Here is a 22,979-nt window from a genome sequence, read left to right as displayed (position 1 = left end):
GAACGAATCAAGAGGAGGGAGACAAAGTTTCCTAAAAAAGCAGAAAAAACTACAGAAGAACAGTAGAAGGGTATAGTGCCAGAGATTTAGGGAGCAAAAAACAGAAAAGAGAAAAGACAAGCTTGGAGGTCCCCAGGAGAGGTAAGGCTCCAGAAAATCAGGTAAAGCATCAGGGAAAGATGGAGTGGTGGCCTATACAAAATTAGGACCCAAAGAGGGATGTGACTGTATATCCAAAGAGAAGGTATTTTAGGAGTGAGATAGGATCTTTCCAAAGAGTGGTCTGTATATTGGAGGTATACCACCAGGAAAAGGAAGTAGATCCAGGGATTTGGAGTAAGAGTAATGAAGAAAGAATGAAGAAAAGGGATGGAATTACAGAGATGCAGGAAGGAGACACAAGAAAAGTGGTATAGCCCCAGGATGTTGGGAGATCCTGAGAAATAAAAGACCCCTAAAGGGGGTACAGCTCCAGAGATGTAAGGATAAGAGTCCCCAAGAAAGACATAAAACCCCAGAAAAAAGGTAAAGCCCAGAGACAGAGAGAGTAAACCAAAGGAGAAAGTTAGGAATCTATGAAAAAGGAAGATGACTGCTAACAAATATTGGTTTTTTTTCTGGGAGTGATGAGAATATTCTACAAGTGGTTATTATGGTGATGGCTACACAACCCTGTGACTACTAAAAAATACTGAAGTGTACACTTTAAAAGGTAGAATTTTATGGTATCTGAATGATCTCTCTCCTTCCTCCCCCATATATATGTATATAAAACTGAAACATATATATATATATATATATATATAGAGAGAGAGAGAGAGAGAGAGAGAGAGAGAGAAAGAGAGAGAGAGAGAGAAGGAGAGAGATTATTCAGACTATGAGAGACAGAAGAAATGAGAAGGGAAGGGAAGGAAAGGGAAGTGAAGAAAAGGATGACTGACTTGACAGTATAGGAAGGAGAGCCCCAGAGAAATTTGGACTCTCAAAATGGATGACCCTAGATATAGAGTGAGGAGACACCAGGAAGGATAGAGGACCTCAGGAAAAGGTGCCCTGCAAAATTAGTGGGACATAAAAAAGGGGTAACTCTAGTAATTTGATGCAAATAAGTTGAAGAAAGGACTGCAGCAAAGGGGTGAAGTCAGGAAGACATAAAGAGGGATTTCTAGGCAAGAAATAAAACTGCCTAAAAGTGAGGGAGTCCCAAGCTACAGGGAGGGGACGCTGGGTGAGAGATAGAATTGCCAATATGAGTTGAAACCCTAGTGATTTGGGAATGGAACCCCAGGGGACAGGATAAAGCCTAGAGAATTGAGGACCATGACTCTAATTTTATAATTTCAGAAAATGGCCCCAGCACTAGAGATTGGTATTGTAAAAAAAAATGGAGGAGGGTAGAATAAGACATAAAAGACAGACCTTAAGAGACTCAGGACAAGAAGGAGTAACTCATAAAGTTTTAGACTATCAGGGATATCAGGGACTTGAGGAAGAAAGAATTTCATGAAAGAGATCAGTACTCAGAAAAAGATGGACCCCTAGGAGAGAACAGCTATTCAGCAAGCAAGGTGGGACCCAGAACTTAGAAGGATTGAGACCCCAGGAGAACAATATGATCAATGAAGAAGGGGTTTGGGGAAGGAATGTCATGCCAAAAGAGGGCTGAAACCCCAGCCTGACCTCCATCTTTTACCTTTTTGTCCCCCCAGCAGGCTGAGATGACTATGGTTTAAAGCTATGATAGGTAAGAAGATTCTCAAGGAGCTAGGCCACAACCCCCAGATTCAGGGTCTTAACTAAAAGATCTATTGCCCCTATCTCCTTTCTTTCCTTACCTCAAGCACCTGCCCTGGACTTAATCTTCCTTTTTGAGGTTTATTTATTTATTGGAGGTACTGGGGATTGAACCCAGGACCTTATGCATGCTAGGCAAACACTCTAACTCTGAGCTATACTCTCCCTACCCCTGACCTTCATCTTAAAGGGCTTATTGACCACTATACTTTAAGTGACGTTTGAGCAGAGGAGCCTTTTTGTTTTTTTTTTTTTTTTTTTGGATTTCAGCTGCTTGGATTCTTGCCTGAGGCTTAGCGCCTTCTGATTTAAGGCTCATTTTATTTCTGTTTTAGCTATTTCATTAATGTATCATTATTATTATCATTACAATCACTATTGTCAGGGTAAACCTAAAATATAAACCTACTAAGGAGAAGTGACATTATGTAATAAGAGAAAGTGAGAAATAGTATACTACTTAGTTCTGTATTGAGCACACTTGAGTGTGCTAGAAAAATTCACTTTTCCCAACTGAGCCTCAGTTCCTTCATCTGAAATTTTCTATGTCATTCTGTAATTCTATAAGCCCATTCTGGACAGCACATTTACTCATCTACCACAGGGTGTCAATTAGGAGAGTTGAGACAATTGCTGGCACTCAGGGCAGCCTATCCCCCCTAATAGAGTCTCAAGAGCTCCCCAGGTAGTCTCATTGCCAAATCATTCTAGTGGTCCTGGCTGGGTTACCAGGGTATCCTGGGAATCCAATTTTTAGTACAGGTACAAGAAGATTCTACTTCCTTGTTGGGCTTTGTGTTCTGACAATCACTGATGCCCTATATTATGTCAGTGAGCGAGACAAGTGACTGCTTATGCCTGCTGATGACCACTCAGAAGAAAGAGTATGTATCTGAGAGGCATCCTCTGAGGCAGCTGGGGCACCCTGTCATCTCCAATCATGGTATTGGAGGCACCGTCAGGTGGGGCACCAGGAGAACCCCAAAGGTCTTCAATCAAAATACCCAGAAAAAGATCTCTGAAGGATTACACTGCTCCTGGAGTGCAATGCCTTTTCAGTTGCTCCTATCTCACAGGAATCCTAATTTATTAAGTTGTTCAAATTAGCCAGAGTTGTTTCCAGAGAAATGCTGGTTAAATTCCTTATCTCCTATTCTCTCTGCCTTATCCAGAATCTCTGCATTTGGTGGTGGCTGTCAAGGAGTAGGAATCCCTGTGGGGCACTGCATTGCTGCTGCTGACCCAAACCCAAGGAGAAAGTCCCAGAAGGACTAAGGTTTGTTGATGGATTTTATTGGGGACCTGACAGTCTAGGAATCACATGGGGAACCCTAAAACTAGCACTACTATTTAGTTTATGGTAAGTACCCTGTGTCAATTATGGTCTTTCTGAGTTTGATTGGTTTCTGGGTATACTTTTTAGTCACTAATAACCAAGTGCCCACACCTTGCCCCATGAATGTATTCTTTGTCTTCTCAGCTCCAACCAGGGTTGAACACAAATCCCTGTGTCCCAGGTATCTTCCTCCTTCCCATCCCTTCAACTGAAATAAGAGGTGTCTACTCCACCCAAAGATCCATGGAAGGGGGAAAAATAAACCATTCCTCTCCCTGCCTTTCCTTCCCAAGGAAAACACCCCAGTATAGAGCATACCCAGCCTTCCTAATTGGAGTCAATAATTAATATTTAGTCTTCAATCTCCCCCTATCTTGTCCCCCTACTCACCCTAGCTAGAATGAGTCCAAACACAACACCTTTGTGGATGTCAAAGCTGGCAAGGAATCAGACTGTCCTCTTCACTTTACAGATAGGAAAGTGAGACCCAGAAAGAAGAAGAGATTTTCTCAGTAACACTTAGTGGCAGAGTAGGTAGACTGTAAAACCTACATTACCATTTCCTTCTCTCTCAGCGCCATCCCTCCCACCCACTCCTACACACAACTCTAATGCCTCTCCAGGATTGGACCTATTCATTCACACTGAAATATTAGCCATATAGTGTGTTTCCCTTCCTAGGTGGATTATCCCTGAAAAGAGGACCTCAGGACAGGATTATCCTTAACCAAAGCAGAGAATCTACTAGATATTTTCTAGAGTACCTGGTATCCAGTATTAATAATAGGCTGAGAGAGATTGGAGTGGGAAGAGTGGAGTGGGGGCAGGGTGGAAGGAGGCCCAAGGAGGAGGAACATAGGCAATGCCTTCATATTGACTTAGATTTATAAAGTCCATCCAGCTCATGCATGATATCTCTCCATCACAGGATGTTAACTCTGCATACCCCCTTAACTCCTGCAAAGCCCTCCTCCTAAAGGAGCCCTAAGACAGATATCTCAAATAAGAGTGAAATGATAAAAGTTCTAGGTAAATATTCATACTGTTTTATTTGTCACCTACCATTCAGTGGCCCTACTCCACTTTTGGTTATCTGAAGTTTTGTTACAGAAGGTAAGGTTTTCAAGAAACCCCCATTTTATTACTTACCTTGTAGCTTCTGGACTACATTTTTATCCCTGAAATCCAATTCTTTTTCTCTAGTATTATGATACTATGGGCTGTCCATATAACCTTCTTCACCCGATAAGGCTTAGAAGCTAGACAAAGAAATAAGCAATAAATCTTTGAAGTTTCTGGGGTTTTTGGTTTGTTTTTGTTTTGTTTTGTTTTGTTTTTAGGGGAAGATGGTGGTATGTGTGGAGGGCATCTGTTTATTTATAGATACTTTTTTTTCTTTTTTCTTTTTCTCAGAAAACCCCCTTGGTCCAGAATTCTGGTCCACTGTACATATCATCTTGGTAATCATCTACCCTGGGAACAGGAATAAGGAGGCAAATACTTTCTACTATAGAATGACTTCTATGTAAATAATGTGAGTGAATGGCAGTAAATGTGTTCATGGATATATCTGTGAGTGTGGTCAGTTGTACAGGTAAGTTGTACAAGTTTGTGTGTTCATATTTCAGATAAAACTTGTACAGTTAATATTGCTGGTTAACTTTGGCATGAATGAAAACAAATTTCCAAGCGCTAAAATTGTACAGAATCAAATTTGTTTATTCTAATTTCCTAAATACTACAGAAGAAATCTGTGTGCACATTAGTCTTGGTAGACACATACACATGCACACACACATGCATCACTGGAGAGGATATTCTTGTAAGAACACTATTGCTGTTTACTTGGCTCTTGGAATAGAAACATATTCTAACTTTAGAGAATATATCATTGAAAGTGTCTGGGGCCAACTAGAAACCTAGGAAGCTTAGTTCTTGTTTTGGTTGTTAAAACAACTCACTATGTGACCTTAGGCAGGTCTCTTTAACTTTCCAGGTCTGTTTTCCTCATTGATAAACTTGAGGTGATGACCCTAACCTTCCTTTTCTAACAGTTTTAGAAGTTGGGAAGGCAAAGTACCCAACACAATACCTAACACAGAGTAGGGGCTCACCAAATAGCAAAGGGAAAAGGTTATACTCTCTACTTGCCTCCATATCCCCTGTCCAGCTGCTTCACTGGAGGGGAACCAACTCCTTGGCCCAAGGGAAGCACTTCTCAAAGTGGTAGGTAAGTAGACTGCTTGGTAAAATTACTTTGAGCCTGGAAAGCCCTATCTCCACCAAGTTCAGAGCTGGAAGTATTGGCATCAGCCCATTTGCGCTTGGCCCTCTGCACAAGCGCACATGGAGTGGTGTTATTCCTTTCTGCTTGCTTCCTTATGGTGGTGACGGCCCTTTTTCAAGACCATTCTCCCAAAGCTTCTACTCCCTCCACCTCCTAGCCATGCCCATGCATCTGCTCACAGATTCAGTCCTTTCACTGAATGTACCAAAGGGCCAATGGTAAAGCCAACCCTCCAAGGGAATGAAGTGGTCACTGCCTCTTTTCAGTTTCAGGGGTGCCAAGTAAGTACTTTAACCAAAAAAGACATATCCTCCTGAATGCTGTTGCTATCTTAAACTTATGAGTCTTGCACATTTCAGTGAGAATGACCTTATTAGGAGAGAAAAGGGCATGAGGGGTGAGGCTGGGGACAAGGGCATAATTCAAATATAAATTTAGCCCAAGTACCATTTCTGTTGCTACTAAGAATAACAAAAGGAGAGATGGAACAGATGGATGGAAATATGGAGATTAGTAGATGTCTAACTTTCTCGCCTTAGTTTGATCAACATCTGAAGTTCAGCCACCAGCCCTGTTCTGCATATTTTGTTTTTCATTTTTTTAGGTGATTTCAGTGTGAGAGAGAGAGGGAGATTAAGACAGTTGGATAGTAGGTAGAGGTAGTTAAGGTAAAGATCTAACAGACAGTGAGCAGTTCATTTTTTTCAACCCCAGTGCAAGGACTGGGCCCCTTACATTTTTGGAGGAGACTTCTCTTGTGGTGCAAGTGGTTTGAAGGCCTGCAACTTGGCTAGTCCTGAACCATACTGGCCTCTGACTCTGTGCCCATGGACAAGAGACTCCAAAATCACCCTCTTCGTCCAGGCCACAAAGCTGGAAGCTGGCCACACAGGCTGCTTGGCTACTGTCTCTTTTGGAAGAAGCCATCCTACCTCCAGAAATTAGAACCCAGAACCAGCTGACTCCCCAGAGGCCAATAGGCATTAGAGGGCAGTGAGATGGGGAAACAGGTGGGAGACCCCCAGGGCTCTTTCTAGGGAAAGAAGAACAACTTGGGTGGTTGTTAACCAGTTTGCCTCTAAGCCTGTCTGAACTTTTCCCTGTTCCTTCTGGGAGAAGCACTGACTCCTCCTTTGGGATAGATCTGGGAGCCAACCAATGAAACTGGAGGGAGCCAGAAGATGCAGATCCAATCCTCTCTGAGACACTGCTTAGAAGCCAAGGGACTGGAGTTGAGGGTCCCCAGTGGGGCCCTGAACCCCCTCAACCTACCTCACAGGGTTGTTGTGAGGATGCCACGACATCATGTGTGCAACACAGTAAAGCACCAATAAATGTCTCTTGAACAGATCCATACTTGTGATAGTATTTTGCAAACTATAAAGCTCCATACCAAGTGGTAGAGAAAGTCAGGGCAGTCTGTTTTGCAGCCACATAAAGGAAGTGATTCTTGCCACTCATTCTCACCTTCACTTAAGACTGGGGCATGAAAGGAAATGGAAAGTAGAGGAGAAGTTGGAAACAGTAAATAAAGGAATAAGAGAACAATAAATAAAAGAAGAATCTAAGACCAGATGATTCTCTAGGGCCCAAAAGGTATTTGAGAACAGCAATGAGAGTGCAGGCAGGAGGGATTTAGAGCTCTTTCTAGGGACAGAAGAACAGAGTTCAAATGGACTTTAGATATTTACTTCAAGGACCCAGCTCCTGTTTGCACACCTCCAATGACAGGTAACTGTTTTCTTCCTGAGACAGCTTGTTCTAATTGTAACCAGCTCTAACAGTTAGAAATTGCTTCCTGGTGTTAAGCTGTTTCACAGCAGCTTTAAGTTCTATCCCTTGGTGCCATGTAGAAGGCTAATGCATTGACATCAAATGAGCATTTGTAAGTGTCTGTTGACTGACATATGGATGAGTGTTAGGGAGGAGTAGAGTATTTCCTTTTGTGTTTTCCAGAGCCAGTCAGCACAGCCTTATATTTACTGAAGGCTCAATAAATATGTGTTTAATAAATGAATGAATGAATGAATGACCATCCCAGGGTAGGCATGACTGTTACAAACTCTTGGGTTGAAATGGTCCCTTAAAGTTCATCCAAATCCATCAACCTACCTCTCAAAGAACTCTAAGCCATCTCATAGGATTCCAAGTTTTTGAAATACCTACCTATTTGTTCATTGACTTTGGGCCAAATTGCAGTTTTTCAGTGGGAAAAATAATCTGTTGATCTACTTTCATCCTTTTCTGCATCCCAAGGCTGATGATGGAAGGCAGCATGCAATAAGAACTGGCAATCTTCAGTGGAAGATGGCACTCAAAACCCAATGTGTGACAAATGCTCAAATAGAGGGTGCTGTGGGAGCACAGAGGCAGGATTACTTGAGTCTACCTGGCTAGGAGGGGCTGTATGAGGATCTTCTAAAGCTGAATTTTGAGACAGCAAGGAGCTTTATATATAAGTGAAGTGGGAGGAGGGGGCGGGCAGTCCAGATAGAGGGAACTTCATGGAATCCTGAACATGCATTCATGAGAAATAGGAGTTAGCAAAATGGTGGAGAGTTTCTAAATGAGGTTCTGAAATTTGGATGGGGGACAGTGAAAGAGCAAATAACCACTTCTAATTCAGTTAGATTCTGGAAGTGACCCAGAGTTTGGCAAGAAGATGGACTATGATTAAGTAATCACCACAGCTACTCTGATCTGCATTGTTCATCTTCACCACTCTCATCTCACCTGTCACTACTGGCATCATCTTTACTGTTAGAACTCTCATCGCTGCTACCCAAGGTGTCAATGTAATTGCTACCATTCCAGTCCACTATCATCTCGACTATTACTTCACCTACACACTTTACCAATGACACCTACCATCCCTCTTGCCATGGCCCTCAGAGTCACTGTTTCTCATATACTCCAGGAAGCAGAGGAAAATATTTTGTGCTTCTGGGGGATGCTGAGGATGCAATCAAAACCAGATAACAACAAGCCAAAATTTCTTTGTAATGTTATGTTGTGTATCAAATACTTATATAAGTTTTATTTTCTTTGACATAGCTATGTTTGTTTTAAGATAAAAGCAATGCTAATTAATTATGTTTTTACCCCCAAATCTATAAGTAAAACTGATGTTGCATGAAGGTGTTTTATGTTTACTCTACCACTTTGTGTATCCTTTGATACCTGAACTTTTTCCTTGCTTCTATTCCACCATATATATATTATGTTATATTTACATTTTATATATATATATACACACACACACATATATATATACACACACACACACGTCTCCCAACTTGACAATCATTTCAGAGGTAGCAGAACATAACGTTTAAAAGTATGGGTTCTAGGGGAAGATATAGCTCAGTGGAATAGTGCATGCCTAGCATGCACAAGGTCCTGGGTTCAATCCCCAGTACCTCCATTAAACAAACAAACAAACCTGATTACCTCCCCTCCACCAAAAGAAAAAAAAAAAAGAATATGGGCCCTAATGTCAAATAGCCTAGGTTTAAAGCGTATTATACTGTGGTATGTATTTGGAAAAATGACTTAGCCTCTCTCATTATGTTTTCTCATCTATAAAACAGAACTAATAATAGTATCTACCACATAAGACTATTGTGAAAACCAGTGAATTAGTGCATGTAAAGTGCTTAACACAGTGCCTGGCATATAATATGTGTCTAATAAAAAATTTTAAACCATGGTTGAACCAATTCATTCTTTACAGACCACCTACTCTAAGCCAGACACAGATAGGCTATGCTGTTGGGGGAGAAAGAGTGGAGTCAGATATGGGACTAACTTTTAAATTGCTCACACATGATGGGGTGAGACATGAGGTGAGGGGGATCAATACAATATATGAAATAAAATGTATTTAACCAATACCATGAGACAGAAAAAAATGAAGTTGAATTGTGGAAAAATTAGCATTTAATAAGGATCTTGAAAGATGCGTAGGATAAAGACACGCACAAATGTATCAGATTGAAGGAATTCCATGGGCAAAAGGGCAGAAGTGGGAAAATAGAAGACACGATAAAGAAACGAGTGTTGCAGTTTGGAGCATTGGATCTTTGGAATAGAAAAATATAAGATTGACTTGTGAAACAAAGAGCTATGTGTAGAAAAGAAATTAATAGAAAGAGAATCCAGCAATATATTAACAGTGACTGTATTTGACAATTGGCATTCTAAGTAATTTCTTTCTTTTTTGCGTTTTTCAGAGTAAGCATGCATCATTTTAATGCCAAAGAAACAAACAAACAAAAATCATGGATTTTATTTTTCCATGAGGAAAGGTGAGTTGTGTCAGGTTATCAGGTGGACTTGAAAGGATCTTTAGGTTAGTATAGTGGAGGCCTTGGGTCTCCTAACCACCAACCTCCCAATTCTGCCACTGTGTGACTTTGGGTATATCAGTGCTTCAGTTTCCACATCTGTAAATTCCTCAGTTTATTTTAAAAATGTTTACTGAGCACTTACTATGAGTCAGGTATTATTCTAGGTACTGGGGTTATAGCAGTGAATGAAACAGAAAAAAAATCTCTGCTCTGTTTATATTCAAACTTTAAAATAAAAGCCTTCTTATTTTCATCTAGTGAAATGTCAAAAGTATCCCCCACTTCCTCTGATTCCATAAGGCCAGTTGGTGTGCTTTATTCTCCATAGGCCCTATTGATGAACCTATGTGTTTGTCCCTATGCCTGTCTGCACACCCCTGAAATGTTCCTATTAACACAACCTCGTCTGTTCACACCCTCAATGATACATACCCTCTTCCTTCCTTCTAAGGATCTAAACCAACAAACATACCTTCATTTCCCCAGCTGTTCCCAAGACATCAGGCTATGGGGAAGAGGGTCCAAGGCCTACGTTCGCTTACCATGGGCACATAACCCATGACATTTGTGCCTTGTCTCAAATGCAGCTTGGTACTATTCAGCAGACTTAGGTGAACACCTCTGCCAGACATGGTGTGAGACTGTCTGGTAAAATCACTACAAAAAACTAGAGTTGTAGATGGACAGATCTGCTTTCACTAGAGATCTCTAAGATTCAGAGAAACGGGCTAATAACAAAATGTGTTTCAGTTCATAAGGAGTCTCTGAAAAAAAGGCCTGCATCCTAGTCTTAATTATGTCACTGTTTCCTTACTTCAGAGTGGAAAGTGGTGATTGAGAGGCAGCATCCCAGCCAAGGAGAGGTTTCCTGAGAATATGCCAAGGTGCAAAGACTGAAGGTAGCCAGAGAACTCTAAGTTTACCGTGAGCATTCCTAGACTGGTATCCCAAAACCTAGAGCAGGGCTCAGTAGCCTTAAAACCCTATGATAATCTCAGATTCACCATCATAGGGATGGTGAGTGAGGGGAGGGGGTGATCACAGAAAGGAGAACTACAGGTGTAGCCCAATATAGGGTTCTCCCTGCTATCCTTGAGGGCAGTGCTTTAAGCCTAGGTAGCTTGCTGAGAACAAGGAATTCATCATATAAAACATTCACCTGATGTTTGCTTCTTTTTTCCCATAACATGCCATTTCTTAGCCCTTTCTATAAGGATCAAGACCAAGGCCAGTCCTATTGCCCTACACTCCACCGCAGCCTCTTGACTTTTCTGTGACTCAGTGTCCTTAACTATAAAATGGAAATCGTAATGGTATGACTTTACAGGACTGAGGAAAGGTTTATACGTGTTAATATAATTAAGTGCCTAGTGTATTGTATTAGCTATTATCATGATCATCATCAATTGTACAGCAAGTGGGATTTAATGAGTACAAGCTAAGTTTTGAGACTCAAGGGGTATCTGAGGATGGAATGTAACTTTAAGAAAAGTATACTTTCTACACCTAGCAGAAAGAGAGATTTTTCCAGGCTTTAGGAGTGGCAAAATATAATCTTACTAGGAAAAATTCAACAGCCCCTCTTTGGAGTGTCTACCACCATTACTCAAGAGCAAATGATCCATACTTGCCTAGAGAGGGGAGGAGAGGAGAGCAAGAAAAGCACCAGACTTTACCTCGATGCCACCCCTGACAAGGTGGGACCCTAATCTCTCTGGGCCTCGATTTCCTCTGCTATCATATAGAATAATGATACTGACTTTACTGGGTTGTGTAGACTATCATGGGATATAATAAAGGTGAAAACGGTTTTCAACTATAATGCATGCGCCAAACATAAGGTCTTAATGGGGACAGAAACTAACTTCTTCTGCAGCAAAAATGATTAAAGCCATACTTAAAGAAGAACTTCCAGTAGCTCAGAGTTATGTATTATTGCAATGGGTTATGGAGAGGGAAGAGACAGTGACAGCCTTTATAATCAGAAGCCATTCTGCTCTGACTTGGCTCTAATATAATCTTTTCTCCCAATAGGAGAAAGGTCTGATTTCTGATGATCTCTTCCACACTGAAGATCCTAGCTCTCTTTGGTTGCTAGACAGGCTAACACTGTGAGTATCATACTTAGTTTCTATTTGCAATCAGTTTCCCCCTTTCCTTCCTTCCTTCCTTTTTTCCTCCCTTCCTTCCTCCTTCCCTCTCTCCCTTTCTTTCTTTGTAAAAATTATTCATTCCCTGACCGACATCAACTACTGCAGTCCTGTGTGGGGAACTATAAACGTCAATCACCTCTCCTCTTCCTCAGTCCCTCCTTCCTGCCCTTGCCCCAGCACTCCTTCCCACATCCTTTCATCCCATTCTCTGTGTCCTTATCTTAGGAAGATGAATTAAACTTTGGTGGTGGTTTCAGATTTGAAGTTTTTTTAATCCATTGGCAGATAGGCAAACATCATTCTCAGCCCTCTAGCTCCCAACAGCCTGCATGGGCTTTAGCAAGGTTGAAATTCTCCTTAGAGGCAAAGGGAGGAATTTGAGGACCTTGAGTGGAAGAGGGACTAGGAAGGTGTGGGTCTTTAATGGCCATCAACATTAATGGCCTTTGATGAACATTTACCAACCTGTGCCTTTTAGAGAAGGGAAAAGGGGCAAAAAGGACTAATAAAAATGCTTTCTGAGCACCTACTATATGCGGGGTAGTTCATGTGGTTAAGATTATGATTGGTCCTTCATTCTACAGAGGAAGAAATGAAGATTCTGAAAGAGGAAGTGACCTCTCTAAGAGCACACAGTTAGTAGGTACAAGTACCGGAATTGATATCCAGAACTGCCTGATTTGTTAGCCCAAACAAGGAACAGTCAATTAGAAACTGGGATCACAAATGGATGCTCTGATCACTAGATGCAAGTAATTTTGTATGTGACTTTGGTCATGTCACTTCCTCTCTCAGCTTCATCTTCTTCATCTGTATAATGGGAGTTGAGGTGGGTTAGGTTGGGGAAAGGGGAAGCAAATGTGTTAGGCCACAAGATATCAAAGGTGTTACGGAGCACTGACATTTTATTAATCTCAGGTGTTATGAATATATTCCCCATGGTCAGCTCCTTTGGGATGCTTGGTGTTGAAGGAGATGGGTAATAATAAAGGTCATCTTCCAGAAAAACAATTGGTTTCTTTCTCTCCAGACATCCAGGCTGACAGCAGGGCATCAATTAAACCAGAGAGTTCATGCCCGCTCTGAACTAGGTGCCAGGTGCGGAACTGCACAATGAGGGACATAGATCATGGGGCAGATAACCTGTGTACATTTTTTTTCTCTCAAGATATCTTCTAGTCTTTGCAATCACTTGGAGTGGGAATTCTTTCAATTACAGATTGCCAGGCATTCCCCTTGAATACTCTGAGCCAAAAGATTTGGGATGGGATTGATTCCCTCAACTCTGGATGGTTCCTCATTTAGGGCACAGACCTTTTTACAAAGAATCCTCAGCTGAGACTAAAATTCATCAAAATGGATATGAATAAATCTTTTTTATAGTTTGAATTTTGGAGCACTTAATTCTTTTTAAAGTTTCTAAAAATAATATGAAAACGAATACATGTATGTATATGCATGACTGGGACATTGTGCTGTACACCAGAAATTGACATTGTAACTGACTGTACTTCAATTAATTTTTTTAAGTTTTTAAAAATATATATTATGAGACTCAATCCTCACAACAAACCTGTTCTAGAATTATACACATTTTACAAATAAAGAAACAGTGGTATTTTAAATACCCTCTTCAAGGTCAGATGTATCCATTGTTAGAGTCAGGAAACCCAATGAAGTCTTCTTTCTCACCAGGATATGAATAAATCTTTAAAAAATAGAAAGAAAATGAGTACCGAAATCATGAACAGGAAAAAACACCTAAGTTTCTTAAGTATAGGTATCTAAACTAACAAGTTTTAGTAAAAGCCTCCTGAGCTACGAACCTCCCTCTGCTCAAATTGCTTATCTCTATCCCTGACAAAAAGTAGAGATAACCTTGCTGGCACCTTCCCTCTGAGCTCTAAATCAGTCTATAAAGCAAGCACTACTTTATTACCCACTTAATATGAATGGTCCTTTCCTAAAACCAACTTAAAAAAAATCTACTTCAAACCTTTCAGACTTCATGCATCTTCCTGAAACTTCTGCTTTCAGGTGTAGGGATAAGTTCTAATTCACTGGTTATTAAGTTCTGGTGATTGGTACTCTTGAAGCTTAATGGAGAAATCTGTCCCTCCCAAAATTAGGTATATATTTCCCCCACCTTTGAAATCTTCTAGGAGTTCTGACTCAAGTGATGTCCTTTTTTCTTCATACTCCCACTACCAACTCCACCATGACCCCAAAAAAATCTTCCCAAAGTCCACAGGATTCAATGTAATAATCTTAGAGAAATTAATTTGTTTATTAATTTAACATATACTTTTTGAATACCTACTATGTACCAAGCAGTATGTTAAATGCTAGGGATACAACAGTGAATAAGATAGATAAAGCCCCTACCCTCAAAGAATTTATAATCTCCTCTGACCTTGAAATACTTAATTTCATATTATCAAACTCATTAACATGCTTACCCTTTGGTTTATGCTTTTGTGATTTTACTTAAGAAGTCATTTTCTGCCTCTAGGTCACAAAAATATTTTTTCTAACATTTTATTAAATTTACAGGTTTTTATCTGCTTTATAATTTTATTGTTAATTGGATGTTTAATACATTTAGTGTCCATTCTTGTATGTAGCATTAGCTAGGGATTCATTTTTATTCTTCTTAATATAGTGATCCAGTTTTTCCAACATTATCTACTAAATAATCCATTCTCTCCCCTTTACTTTGTGTTGTAAACTTTATTGAATATTAGGTTTCTGTTTATATTCAAATCTATTCCTGAGCTCTTTTTTATCCTATTGGTCTATTTGTATGCTTTTGTGCCCATACTACACTATTTGCATTACAATGATTTTGTAGTATGTTTAGTATGTTTTTATATCTGGTAAGGCAAGTTCCACACCCTTTACTATTCTTTTTTAAGATTGATTTAATTGTTCATGGACCTTTACCTTCCACATTAATTTTGAAATACACTTGTTGAGTTTCTCACAAAAATGTAACTGGAATTTTGATTGAGATTTTATTTACTTATAAGTTAATTTGCTTATAATTTGGGAAGAATTGGGAGGGTAGGATGTTCATTTTTAAAATTACTTTCTATTGTCTTTTATTAGAGTTTTAAAGTTTTTAAAAACAGAGGTTTTATATTAATTCTTACATATGGTATATTTTTGCTTGTATTGTACATAGTATTTTTATTACATTTTTGAGTTATTTACTTATGTTATAGAAAAATGCTCCTGATTTTTTTAAGTTGATCTTGTAGCTGAAAAATTTACTACTTTTATTAGTTCCAATAGCATGTCTGTTGATTTTTATATTTTTTCTAGCAAGATGATTATATCTGTTACAAAAGTGACATTTTATTTCCTTCCTTACAATTACTTTACTTTTTTTAAATTAAAGTATAGTCAGTTTACAATATTGTGTCAATTTCTGGTGTAAAGCACAATGCTTCAGTCATATATGAATATATATATATATATTCATTTTCATATTCTTTTTCACCATAAGCTACTGCAAGATATCAAATATAGTTCCCTGTGCTACACAGTTTAAACTTGTTTATTTTATATATACCAGTCAGTATTTTCAAATCCTTTACTTTCTATTTTTTCTTTCCTTCTGCTGTGAGCCAGGATTTTTAGCAGCATGTTAAACATTCTGAGTAATAGTGAACATCTTTGTCTCATTCCTCATCTTAAAGAGAATGTGTCTACTAGAGTTTATCCATTAAATATGTTTGTTGTAGATTTTTGGTATACCTTTTTATCAAGTTGAGGAAGTTTCTTTCTATTCCTGATTTGCTAAGAATTAAAAAAAAATCAGAAGTAGGTGCTGAACCATCTTAAGTGCTTTCTTCTGCATCTATTGTGATTATATTTTTTCTCTATTAATATGGTAGAATACATTAACAGGTTTTCAGATATTGAACTATCTTTGTATTCCAGGATTCCAGGGTTAAATATTACTTGATTGGACTTGGTTACCTAATATGTCCAATTTCTTATATGTTTCCAAGTAAAATGAGATTACAAATTTCTTTTCTTGTTTTATGTTTATATGATTTTAGAATCAAGATCACTGGAGCCTTAAGAGAGACTTGGGAAGCTTTAACTCTTTTTCTGTTTTCTGGAACAATTTGTATAGGATAGGAATTAACTGCTTCTCAAATGTTAGTAGAAATTACTGCTAACTATCCAGAACTAGGATATTGCAGGTAGCTGGGGCAGTGGGGGTTGGGGGAAGTATTTGACTACAATTTCAATTTTTTTAGTATTATTGGTCTACGTTTTCTACTTTTCCTTCACCAATTGTGGCATGTTATATTTTTCTAAAAATGTATCCATTTTATTTTGGTTTTAAAAATTTATTAGCACACTTCATAATTAACTTTTATTTTTTCAGTCTCTATTGTTTTCAGTAATTATTCCCCTTTATGTTTGTATTTTCCTTATTTGCATTTTCTTTATTTTTTCCTGATCAGTCTTGTTAAAGGCATGACTTTTAAAATAAATTTTATCAAACACAAAGTTTTTATTTCATTAATTTTCTTTATTTTTAAATGGTGGTGTTCTCTGTTTCATTTCTTTCTACTCATATCTTTATTATTTTACATATTATTGGATTTTCTCTGTTCACCTTCTTCAGAGGCAGACTTTTATGTTGAAAGATTAGATCATTGAGGGTAGTTTTATTGTTTCAGATTTTTTTCCTATGATACGAATTTTTAAGAAATTTTATGTAAGGTTTCTTTAAAAGCTTCACATTAAGGTTGACAATGTAATAAATTTAATATATTGACAACCAAAAAGAAAATCAGTTCTGTTTTTATTAAAAAAGAACTGATTTTAAAAATAATATATATATATATTTCATTGTCATTGTCATTCTAGGAAGTACGAGTGTGAATTATAATAAGTAATTTTGTTTTTAACTTTTCTTGTTTCCTAGTAAATGTATTTAAAGCTATAACTGTCTTTAATGTTTTACTGTGTCCAACAAATCTTTAAATGTAGTATTGTTGCTGTGGTTATTCAATTCTAAACATTATTTAATTTACTTTTTGAACCAAATTCCCATACATTTTGCATTTTGTTGTAATTTTTTGCAATTTTAAACTTTATTGGTTGCATGTTCACAGGATATACCTTGTATTTTTTTGATTCTTTCAAATGTACTGAGAATCCCTTTATGGTTTAATAAGTAGTCTATTTTTCACCAATAGTCCATGTAAGCTCAAAAAGAAAGTATATTCTTTGTTGGATGTAGAGTACAAGCTTAATAATCACATGATTCATGTCTTAATAGATCTGCTTCTTTTTCTCTCTCTTTCTCTGTTGAACAGCTTTATTAAGATACAATTAACATACACACCATACAATTAGCTTACATATTATTCAATGAACATACATACCTTAAAATTCACAATTTTAAAGTGTATAATTCAGTCATCTTTAGTATATTCATAACCATACATTCATCACCACTACCAAATTTTAGAACATTTTTATCACCACAGAAGAAACTTCATGCCCATTAGCTATCATTTCACATTTTTCCCTATTCTCCCTCATCCTAGGCAACCACTAATCTACTTTCTGTCTCTATGCATTTGCTTATTTTGGACATTTCATATAAATGGAATATTTTGTGACTGATATCTTTACTTACCATAAGGTTCACCAGTGTTGTAGCATGGGGAAGTACTTTGTTCCTTTTTATGGCTAATAGTCCTTTATATGGATATACCATGGTTTATTTATTGATTCATCAATTGATAGATATTTGGGTTGTTTCTACTTTGGGACTATTGTGAACTTCATGTAAAATTTTTGTGTGGGTGTATGTTTTCATTTCTTTTAGGTATATATCTAGGAGTGGAATTGCTGGTCCATGTTTAACTTTTTGAGAAACTGTCAGGCTGTTTTCCAAAGTGCCTACACCATTTTACATTCACACCAGCAGTGTATGAGAGTTCAAATTTCCCTACATCTTTGCCAATATTTGTTATTGTTTTATATGACTGCACTTTTGACTTGCATTTCCCTGATGGTTAATGATGCTGAGCATCTTTACATCTGCTTATTGGACATTTGTATATATAGTTTTTGAGAAATGTCTACTGAAATCCATTGCCTAATTTTAACTGTCTTTTTATTCTTGAGTTATAAGTGATCTTTCTATATTCTGGATACAAATTCCTTATCAGATATATTATTTGCATCGTATTTTGGCCTTCTTGATTTAGAAGTATCTGAGAGGGGTATATTTGAACCTCAAACTATAATTATTGATTTATCTATTTTATCTTGCAGTTCTGTCTGTTGCTTGGTATGTTTTAAGTCTATATGGTCACAACTTGTATTTAAAATCTTCATTCCCCTTAAAAACTGACAAGCCCACTTCTTTTACCCTCAACATATGGCCTTGCTTCCTATCTCATAGAAGAAATAGGAGCTATCAGACAGAAATTTTCTGCTACTAAATATTCCTACAACTCTATGCATACTTACTTATCTGTCTGCCCATCTTCCTGATCACCATGGAAGGAGGCTTTTTTTTCCATCTAAGGTTTAACCTTCCACTTGGGATCTAGATCCTAATCCCTTTCACCTTCTCATAAACTTCCCTCCAACAATCATGGCTTCTTTCTCTTGTTTGCATTTTCAACCCTTTCCTCTACCAGATCTTTTCCATCCTCTGAACATACTCAAATCTTTAATATCTTTTTATAATTGCCTTAATTTCATATTTCCCTACAGCTACCACTGTATTTTTCTTCTGAAACAAACTTCCCAAAGAAGTTGTCTACACTCATTGTTTTCATTTCCTCTACTGTTCACTTTTTAATCCATTCTAGTTAGTCTCCTTCACCTAATATGCTACTATAACTGCTGTCACCAAAGTGATCAATGACTTAATTTTTTTCTGAATTCAGTGGAGACCTTTCAGTACCATTATTTGACTCCTGCAGCAATTAACATGTTATTCTTTCCCTTATTCTCAAAACAGTCTCTTGCCTTGGTATCATTCACATTGAACTACTTTCTATGCAATAAGTATAAGAACCTCATTTACCTTTGGTCTCTGAACATAATGTTTCTTTTGCTTTGAATATTTTTCAGTTACTTCACTCAAAACTTATCCTTACTCACCCTATCTCTGGCTGATTCTTTCTGTCCTTCTAGTCTCAGCTTAACCAACACTTTCTCTGGGAAGTCATAATTAGCATAACACTTCTCTGGGCTCTTAGAGAAACTTGTGCTCTCCTCATTTCTCCTAACTCTGCATACATAATACTAAACAGTAGTCAACTTCTTTCTTATCTGCTTCCCTTAAAAGGCAAGAGCTACCTTAGGGCAGGGATTATCTGCTTTGTACGCACAGCACCTAGTACAGTGCCTAGTGCACAGTGAGTGTTCCATAAATATCTCCTGATTGAAAGAATGAATGAGTGAAGCAGACATAGTATTTATTCTAGGCATAGTTACTGACTGAAACTTGGGGTAAAATATTTTCAGCTTTAAAAAACAATTATATCTCATATATTTTACAATGTACTCTTTAAAATGGCCCTGTGCTGTCTCTTCAGCTAGCTAAAGATCTATTTGAGGAAGGGCACACACTGAAGAAAATATAATAATAATTCATCATTCATCCATTTCACAAATATTTCCTGAGCACCTTCCATGAACCAGGCCTTGTGCATGGTATTTAACATGTATTGTCTCATTTAACTAAAACTGAGCTGTAAAGAAACAGAATATGTCTGAGGGCAATTACAGCTATGACAACTCGAGGTTATGAAATGACATATGATATGGATCTTGTAGTGATAGGCATTGGTTTCCAAATTTTTAGCAGATAATCGACTTGAATTTTTAATGAAACCTTAACCGAACCTTAACCAAACCTTAATAGATAAAACAACCAAAAGAGATAAATGGATTCTTCAAACTGCTTAATCTTTGCTGTTTAACTGATTGTAAGACATCCCTGAGAAGGCTTAAGTTCTGATGAGCATAGCATGGAAACCACTGCAGTAGGCAAGAGGGAGTTCTATGTTCCAATGTTAAACTAAAATAAACAGAACTAAAATATTGGGGTGGACCACCCATCTGTACTATTACTCTCCATTGTCATGATTTCTTGTAGTTTTCCAGAACAGAATTGTTTCTTCAAAACCTGAGACTCCAGTGACTTCTGCCCATCCCTAAAATGCTTCTCTCTTTTTTTAATCTTTGGTAAAATATACATAACATAAAATTGATCATTTTAACCATTTTTAAGTATACAGCTCACTGGCATTAAGGACCTTCACATTGTTAGGCAGTCACCATCACTATATCTCCAGAACTTTAAATAACTATAGGCAGCTCTCTGGAAGACAAACTACTACTGAACTCATGTTTTTGATTGGCCTAGGGAGTTGGATTTGGTGTCTCTGAGGGAACAAACTTATTCTAGGTGTCCCCTTGCCCTAAGGTTTACCTCAGAAGCTGACCAAAGGCCTAAGAAGGCCCTGGATTGGCCTTCGAGCCAATAAGCAAGAAACAGGACAAGAAAATAGATGTGGGCAGCAGTACTATTCAGAGGAGGTTTTTTAACTTAAAAAATTATTAATTATAACGTACATACAGAAAAGAACATAAAACACAAAAATAACATATAATAAATTAATTATAAAGTAAAACACTGCAACCATCAACAGGCCAAGAAATAGAATGAAGCCAACATCTCAGAATTCCTTTGTATACCCCTCCGTTTTCATCCTATGCTTTCCCACTCTTAGAAACTGCTCTTTTAATGTTTATATAATTTTATCACATAGTTAGCAATGATTTTCCTTATTTCTTTCTCTCTTTGGCTTATAGTAGTTAAAAGTCCAAGTTCTGGAAGCGGATGGATGGTCTGTCCATTTCTGCTATCTATTAGCTGTGTGACCTTGGGATACTTCTTATCTTTGTATTTCATATTCCACACATTAAGAGGCTAATAATACTATCTATTTCATATGGTTTAATGAGATTCTGATGAGTGGATTCAAATAAATTGAAAGAGTGCTTTGTACATAATTTGTGTTCATTGTTAGTTATTACCATTATTACAACAAGGAGAAAAAAAATTTTCCTGGCCAGAGGAGACTGATGAGGCAAGGAACGTATCAATCAAAGGGACTGGAGAGGGAGGAGAGCTACCAGGGAGCTGCCTAAAGGCCTCATTCTTCCACAGAAAATGAAGCCAACTGTAAAATACTACTAATATGGCAGTAGTACCCTAACTGATAATCATACTAGGAGCAACAGTAGCACCAGAAATGGTAGTGATACCAGAAGTGTCAGTAGCCCAAGCAGCACTAATGAGACCTAATGAATGATAACGGAAACTCAATTGCTAGTGAAATCACAACTGCCAGTAAGAAAACAAGCAATAGCAACACCAAGAGTACTAGTGTAGACAGAAGTGCTAGTGCAGACATGAGCATCAATGAAGAGGCCTTTGTGATAAGGCAAAAGATGTCTATGGGAATCCTCCAAAAGTCATCCTATTTCTTCTCTACATTGTGTCTAGAAATCATAGACCATTCCATTTTAGCTAGGGAAGATAAAAAGGAGGCCTGATACCTAAAGCAGGAGAAGACGCATAGGTTCCAGGTGCTCATCAAGATAGGAGAGGGAGGTTAGCCTGCAGAAAGCTACCCTTAGTCTGAGTCCCTAAGGCAAACCTTAGGGTTGGTCAGAGATGGGGAGCAGACTCCTTCCTGTAGACCCAGCCTGAGCTGCCATAAACATAAGTCCTAGGCCCACCAACAGCCTGAAACTTAAGGACATGTGTCTGAGAGAGGTGTAGGTTGCCTCTTTCCTGGAAGAAGTGACAATGAAGGAGACCTGTGTAAACACTTACTTCATGATTGATTGGCATACAACCAATTGGTTGGCCACCTTCTGGTAAAGCAGCCATGGGCATCACCTTTTCCTCTGCATTATCCACTCCTTCTTAACATATCTCTTCTTTTTAAATTCTTTTAAAATTATTTTTATTTATCCAGTTGTGAAATATAACCATCTATAGAAAAATGTATATAGTATCTATGTATAGTTTAATGAATAATTGTAAAGTAAAAGCCTGTGGAACATTCTGGCCTACCACATTTGTCCTTTAGGAATTCCGAGCATGAGAAAACACAAGGGGGTTAAAAGAAGGAAAGAGGAAAAAATCTGCACTGATAGCAGATTTTGAGGGGCTACACAAATCTCCCACTTCTATGCATATATATTTGATTTATTGAGTGGCCACCATGGCTGTTTACTTGGATACTCGATGAATGCTTCTAGGAAATTAAAAACTGAGGCAGCGCCATACACTAATACACAGACATGCATCTCACACACAAACACACAGACCTAATCTATACACTGATACTTAACATACCCACATAGCACAACCACTCCAGTGCCTTCTCCTGCACATTTACATAGCACATATATCTGTCTTTACAGATGATCTTACACACTTGTGGATGTACACACTTCTGTTTTAACACACTTATCCATATATACCCACTTATATCTGTGCTTGTACATGTGAGCGGATGTTCCCAGAAAGACACATATCCCTACACATACCATACTACCCCACAGACCCACACACATATACACCTACATGCACATGCAATTGTACATACAATCCTTATGCTTATGTACACATCACATATTTCCATACCTAAGCTCACACACAGTCATATTTCTTGCCCACACACCAAATATCTATACACATGCTCTCTTCACACACACAGGCACACACAAACACACCCCTCTATTCATAAGTACAGCCACATTATATTTCTATACCCATGTACATGCACTCACATCACTTCTTATCACATCACCTATACCTATACATACCTATGTTCATATACACACTTATACCTGAGTTCTTTCTATCACATAAACATCTCAATGCACAAACATGCTCACATAGTTACTTCTACACATACACTCCTGCCCAAGGTTTCCCTTTTATTTCTTTTCTCATAGAGAAGAAATGAGCTCAAAAGAGGTGA

This window comes from Vicugna pacos, chromosome X (genome assembly GCF_048564905.1).
Source record: "Vicugna pacos chromosome X, VicPac4, whole genome shotgun sequence".
In the NCBI taxonomy this organism is placed as follows: Eukaryota; Metazoa; Chordata; class Mammalia; order Artiodactyla; family Camelidae; genus Vicugna; species Vicugna pacos.
Note: the sequence above shows the minus strand (reverse complement) of the source record.